Source organism: Octodon degus, unplaced genomic scaffold, assembly GCF_000260255.1.
Source record: "Octodon degus isolate 3935 unplaced genomic scaffold, OctDeg1.0 scaffold00050, whole genome shotgun sequence".
NCBI lineage: Eukaryota > Metazoa > Chordata > Mammalia > Rodentia > Octodontidae > Octodon > Octodon degus.
Window position 1 is genome coordinate 13421096 of NW_004524626.1, and position 7145 is coordinate 13428240.

A 7145-nucleotide genomic window follows, 5' to 3' on the forward strand; every position below is an offset into this window, starting at 1 on the left:
TATAATATTCAATAACGGAACTTAGAAAAAATGGGGTATACCGATGAATGTCCATTTTGTATCTGTGGATTCCAAGTGGTTAGGATAGATACATAGTTGCATTCTCTTAATGAATAGAATGATTTGTTCTAATGGAGTTTGTAAATAGGATCACAAGTCCACTTCTTGTACAGCAATTAATCACTAAGAGGAATATATGCAGTGTGTTATTTGTTGAAACTGTACTTCTGATTGGATTTGAAACTGTCTCATTACTGTTTATCAATAAAACTTTGAAAAAAAATAAATAAAACAAAACAAAACAAAACAAAAACAAGTAGGATGCAGAAAAGAATAATCCATCACCTGCAAGATGATACAAAGAGAACAATGTGAGACTGATAGGCATCAATGAGAAAGAAGGAGTCAATACAAATGACATTAAAAAAATATGGGCAGAAGTAATAGCAGAGAATTTCCCAACATGAGGAAACAATCTGCAATTCAGGTAACCAAAGAATACAGAATTCCAAGTAACCTCAACCCAATGAAAAACATACCGAGACATATAATAGTGAAGATCCCAGAAATTCAGCTCAAAAATAATATACTGAATGCTGCTAGAGAAAAGAAGCTGATCACATTCAAAGGAAAACGCATCAAAATTATGGCCAACTTCTCTTCATAAACCATGAAGGCAAGAAGAGCATGGAGAAGAGTACTTCAATTCTTTTATGAAAACAAATTCCAACCGAGACTACTATAGCCTGCAAAACTCTCTTCCAAGTTTGATGGAGAAGTGGAATACATTCATGACAAAGAACAACTAAGGAATTTCATGATGACAAACCCAACCCTACACAGGCTACTGAAAGATATTCTAAAGAGGTACCAAAATGATCAGAGCTCCATGAATGAGATCAGAGGCAACCAACTAAACAGGGAAAACAGTTAAACACAGGAGAAAATGGAGTAAATGGCAACAGGTAAATACCATGACATGTTATTTACCTGTTGCCATTTACTTCATTTTCGTAAGTCAATACATCTCAAGTATAACCACCAATGTAAATAGAATCAATTCACCAATTAAGAGAAATAGAATGGTACAGTGGATTAGGAAACAAAATCTGAAAATATGTTGTAGAAAAGAAACACATTTAAATCATAATGAAATTCATAGGCTGAAAGTCAAAGGATGCAAAACAATATAAATGCCCCAGCACCTTACAAAAAAGCAGGGGTAGCAATCCTATTCTCAGACAGACTCAATTTCAAACCAAGAATGATGAAGCAAAATAAAAAAGATTAGGGGCTGGGGAGATGGCTCAGTGGAATAAGAGCTGGTCTGGCAAGTACAAGGGCCTGAGTTCAATCCTCGGTTCCGCGAAAAAAAGAAAGAAAGAAAGAAAGAAAGAAAGAAAGAAAGAAAGAAAGAAAGAAATAAAGAAGACCCCTATGTAGGGGTTAGGGGAAAAATTCAAGAGGAGGAGGTAACACTCATAAATATGTATGCACCAAACACGGGAGCACCCAACTATATAAAGCAAATCTTAATGGACATGAAAAATCTAATATCCAATACCACAATTTTAACAGGAGAACTTAACACCCCCTTATCCCCAAAAGATAGATCAACCAGACAAAAACTTAGCAAAGAAATAATAGAACTGAACCAGAGTTTGAAAGAAATGGACTTGGTGGACATATACAGAGTGTTCCACCCAAACACAGATGAATACACTTTTGTCTCAGCTGCACATGGTGAATTTTCAAAACAGAAATTATCCCATGCACATTATCTCACCATAGTGCAATGAAACGAAATAAATGACAAAAGAAACCAGAAAAAAAACCTTAAATACATGGAAATTAAATGACACCCTACTCAGCAACCAATGGGTCGCAGATGAAATTAAACAAGAAATTCAACAATATCTAAAATTCAATGAAAATTCAAGCAAAACTTATCGGAATTTATGGGATACAATGAAAGCAGTTTTCAGAGGGAAATTCACAGCTATGAACTGACACATTAGGAAAACAGAATGGGAACAAATAAACACCCTTATGTTGCACCTTGAACAACTACAAAAGGAAGAGTAAACCAAACTCAGCGCCCAAAGATGGGAAGAAATCATAAAGGTTAGAGCAGAAATTAATTCCACTGAGATGAAGAATAGAGTTCAAAGAATTAATGAAACAAAAAGCTGGTTGTATGATGGATTAAATAAAATAGATAATCCCTTAGCTAACCTTATGAAAAAGAGTAAAAAAAAATTCAAATACAAGCAATAAAGAATGAAAAGGGTGTAATTAACATGAATGCGTGGAAATTCAAAGATTATCAATAGCTACTTTGAGAATCTTTACTCTCACAGAATAGAGGACACAGATGACATGGACAAATTCCTAGAAAGGTACAAATTACCACAACTGAATCGACAACATATAACCATTCTCAATAGCCCAATAACAGCCAATGAAATACAAGGTGTATTAAAAAACCTACTGACAAAGAAAAGTCCAGGTCTGGATGGATTTACAGCTGAATGCTACAAGACATTTATAAAAGATGTAGTCCCTATACTCCTCAAATTCTTCATGGAAAATTGAAAAGGAAGCAATTCTCCCAAAATCATTTCTGGAGGCAAGTTTTATACTAATACCAAAACCAGGGAAAGAAGCAACTAAGAAAGAGACCAAGAGGCCAATCTTCCTCATGTACATAGATGCAAAAATCCTCTATAAAATCCTAGCAAATAGAATACAGCAAATCATCAAGAAGATCATACACCATGACCAGGTTGGTTTCATCACAGGTATGCAAGGCTGGTTCAATATTCAAAAATCTATAAATGTAATACAGTATATCAATAGAGTGAAAGCTAAAAATCACATTATCATCTCCATTGATGCAGACAAGGCTTTTGACAAAGTCCAACATTCATTCATGTTCAAAGTCGTACAGAAAATTGGAATAGATTGCCTCTACTTTAATCTGGTAAAAGCCATTTATGAAAACTCAACACCTAACACAATTCTGAATGGGGAAAAATGAAATCTTTTATGCTTAGATTGGGTAGACAAGGATGTCCTCTATCACCACTCCTATTCAATATAGCTCTGGAATCATTAGCTACAACCATTAGACAAGAGAAAGAAATAAAAGGAATAAGAATAGGTAAAGAAGAAGTTAAATTTTCATTATTTCCAGATGACATGACACTTTACTTCTAATACCCAAAAAACTCCACTAAGAAGCTACTAGAATTAATACAGAAATTCAGTAGCATAGCAGGTTATAAAGTCAATACCCAAAAGTCAATAGCATTCCTCTACACAGGCAACAAACACACTGAGTGAAATTATAGAAGCAATACTTTTTACAAAAGCACTGAAGAAAATGAAATACCTTGGAATTAATTTAGCTAAAGAATTCAAACACCTTTTCAAGGAAAATTACAGTACTCTTAAAAAAGAGATCATAGATGGTTTCAGAATATGGAAAGATATCCCATGCTCCTGGATAGGAAGAACCAACATTGTGAAGATGGCCATACTCCCAAAATTGCTGTACAGATTTAATCAATCCCTATCAAAATACCACCAACATACCTCACAGACCTAGGGAAATAATTCCTAAAATTAATTTGGAGTGAGAAAGACCTAGGAAAGCAAAGGCAATCCTGAGTAATTAAGACAAGGCAGGAGGCATTACAATTATTGAGTTGAAATTATGCTAAAAGGCTACTGTGATATAATCAGCATGGTACTGGTATCAAAATAGACCTGAGGATCAATGGAACAGATTAGAAGATGCTGAAGCCCCTACGAACACACTCAGCTACCCTATCTTTGACAAAGGTGCCAAACATACTCACTGAATGAAAGACAGCCTCTTTAGCAAATTGTGCTGGAAAAACAGGCTCTCTACATGTCGAAAAGTAAAACTTGACCCAGGTATATCACCATGCACTAAGCGAAAGTCAAAATTGATTAAAGATCTACACATTAAAGTAAAAACACTAAATCTCCTTGAAGAGAAAGTAGGAAGAACTCTTGAAGACATAGGGAAAGTCAAAGAGTTCATGAACAAAAATCAAATCGCATGGAAAATACTTGAAAGAATTAACAACTGTGATCTGCTCTTATTGAGAAGTTTTTTCATGTCAAAAGAAATTACCAACAAAGTGAAAAGAGAACCCACAAGTTTGGAAAATATCATTATTAATAAGTACTCAAACAAAGGTCTGCTCCAAGAATTAATAAAGAATGAAGAAACAGTAGGGCCCCAAAATTTAAAGACTCAGTCCAGAAATGGGCATGCAAGATGAACACACACTTCTCAGAGGACAAATTTAAAGATGCTAATAAATATATGAAAAAAACTCCGTATCACTAGCCACGTGTGAAATGCAAATTAAAACAACATTGAGATATCATCTCACCCCAGAAAGAATGGCTGTCATAAAGAAATCAACCAACAACGTATGTTGGAGAGGCTGTGGGGAAAAAGGAACCCTTCTCCACTGCTGGTGGGAATGTAAACTGGTGCAACCATAATGGAAATAAGCGTGGAGACTCCTTAGAAAACTAGTACTTGAAATCCCATTTAAACCAGCTATTCCTGTACTGGGAATTTTCCCGGACGATCTGAAAACATCATATGATAGGGATATATGTGTGCCTATGTTTATAGAAGCACAATTTGTGATAGCCAAATCTTGGAAACAACCAAGATGCCCATCACCTGAGGAAGGGATGAAAAAGATGTGGTATTTTTATTCAGTGGAGATTACTCAACTATAAAGAGTGATAAATTCGAAGCCTTTATATTGAAGTGGATGCCACTTGAAGATATACTCATAAGTGAAATAAACCAGACACACGTGTGTAAATATCATATAGTTTCCCTAGTATAAGATCTCAAAAGAAAAAATACAAATAGAAAGGTATAGTACAGCTAAAAGGAAAGCAAGAACTTGACTAGATAATGAAATGAGAGTGAAGAGAAGAGCTAGGAAACATGACAGGGGCAAGCCATACTCTTATATGTAGAAGATGGGTAAGGCAATGATCCTGAGAATCTTCAGAAGATTTTTGAATCTAGCAGTTAATTGGAATGATTCTCACCCTGACTATCTATATATACTGACATCTGTGAACTAAGCAACTGTGCTGAAGTTGGCAATTTGTATTAGTAGGTAAGTGTGCTTGGATTGCCTGTCATTCTGGTCTTCTGAATATGGGCTGCTTGTCATAACATCCCAGTTGCTGCTGTACTGTCTCTCAGGTAGATGACTGTTCTAAAAGAAGGGGGTGGTGAACGAAGGAAGGAGAGAGGTAAAGGAATGTTGGGGGTCTGTCCTGCTGTAAGGTTGCATATGGTTAGACTTCTGGACTTATATGTAAACATAAGAATTATATATTTCTTTATGCCTATTTTAAAAATATATTTTACTTTTTTAAATGTTTTATCATGTTCTGTAGGGACTTATAGTTCAGCATATCAATACTTGATGAAAAATACCTGTTCCATGTTATGCCTAAGATGGTTGATATTCATACAGATGGTGAGCTTAAGCTGAAAAGCATAGGTTGTATGGTAATAACAATAAGTTGCTCTTCTGGAGGGTTAACAAACTAAGTTTGCAGACCAAAATTGGAGAAAAAGGAGGGCCACAAGGAAAGCCAATATTTTTGCCCTAGCGTTCTAACGTCAGTTAAGACTCAGGACCTATGAGAATTTGTACTGTAACGTCATGTAACTCGGTAGTGTCCCAAATTTTCTGATCAAGGAGATTATGCGGCCAAAGAGAAAAGTGATCGATGATGTAGAGTGTGCCTAAGGAGAATCATCTGGAGAGAAAAAATTCTCTCAGTTTTTCACAGACAGCACATTGGCCAAGCAATGGCCATGACTCATCCACATGGCTGACACTGACAAAGGATCTACAATCTGAGGTATTGGATCTCAGGATAAATCCTGAGCAGATTTGACTGACCCTATCAGATCCAAAAGTACAACTCTTTTTTTCATAGGTCTTGCTGTATTTTTGTTTTAACCATCCAGCAGAAAAGTATAAAAACAAAATACAAAAAGTAACACTATGGTTTTATTTTGAGCTGTGTGGAACTCAGGTCAACAATTTCTGACACTGCCTGTCAAGTGGAAAACCCAGTATTATTTAGGTCTACTGGACTCTTGTACAATATTTTACTGAGTTAAAACACCTATAATATTGAAATGATGGAACTAAACAAAAAGGAGATACAGATGAATGTCTATTTTATATCTGTGTATTCAAAATTGTTAGGGAGTTTCCTGCTACCCTGCGCCTGCGGAACCAGTCCCAGCCCAGGCGCAGCATGGGCTGGACCCTCTCCCAGCCCCTCAGGCCACCCCCCTCCACTCCTCAGTGCCTCCCCCACCCCGCCCGCCCAGTAGGATTTTCTGCCGAGTTCCGGGAGACCCCAGACCCAGTCCTAGCCCAGGTCCGGTGAGTGTGCGGAGAGTTTCCTGCTACCCTGCGCCAGCGGGACCAGTCCCAGCCCAGGCGCAGCATGGGCTGGACCCTCTCCCAGCCCCTCGGGCCGCCCCCCACCACTCCGCAGTGCCTCCCCCACCCCGCCCGCCCAGTAGGATTTTCTGCGAAGTTCAGGGAGACCCCAGAACCAGTCCTAGCCCAGGTCTGGTGAGTGTGCGGAGAGTTTCCTGCTACCCTGGGCCAGCGGGACCAGTCCCAGGACAGGCGCAGCGTGGGCCGGACCCTCTCCCACCCCCTCGGGCCAAACCACACCACTCTGCCATACCTCCCCAACCCTCCTGCGGAGGAGGAAATTCTGCCGACTTCCGGGAACCCCCAGACCCAGTCCTAATCCAGGTCCGGTGAGTGTGTGGAGAGCTTCCTGCTACCCTGAGCCGGCGGGACCAGTCCCAGCCCAGGCGGCAGCGTGGGCCAGACCCTCTCCCACCCCCTCTGGCGGCCCCCCACACCACCGCCATACCTCCCCCATCCCTCCCGCTCAGTAGGAATTTCTGCCGACTTCCGGGAACCACCACACCCAGTCCTAGCCCTGGTCCGCAGCAGGAAGGAGCTGAGCACAGCAGCCAGACCTAAGCCAGACGCAGCTGGATAAGTCCAAACTCTGTAGATCTCCAC

General features: G+C 39.1%; 1 protein-coding gene and 1 pseudogene across 1 annotated transcript in view; both read right to left on the reverse strand.

Moving 5' to 3' along the window:
- Window positions 1-7145, reverse strand: part of LOC101563650 (zinc finger protein 699) — a 959136-nt gene that overhangs the window by 575829 nt on the left and 376162 nt on the right. The gene's annotated exons all lie outside the window — the stretch shown is intronic.
- LOC101570405 overlaps window positions 1-7145 on the reverse strand; it is a 41554-nt pseudogene that overhangs the window by 23676 nt on the left and 10733 nt on the right.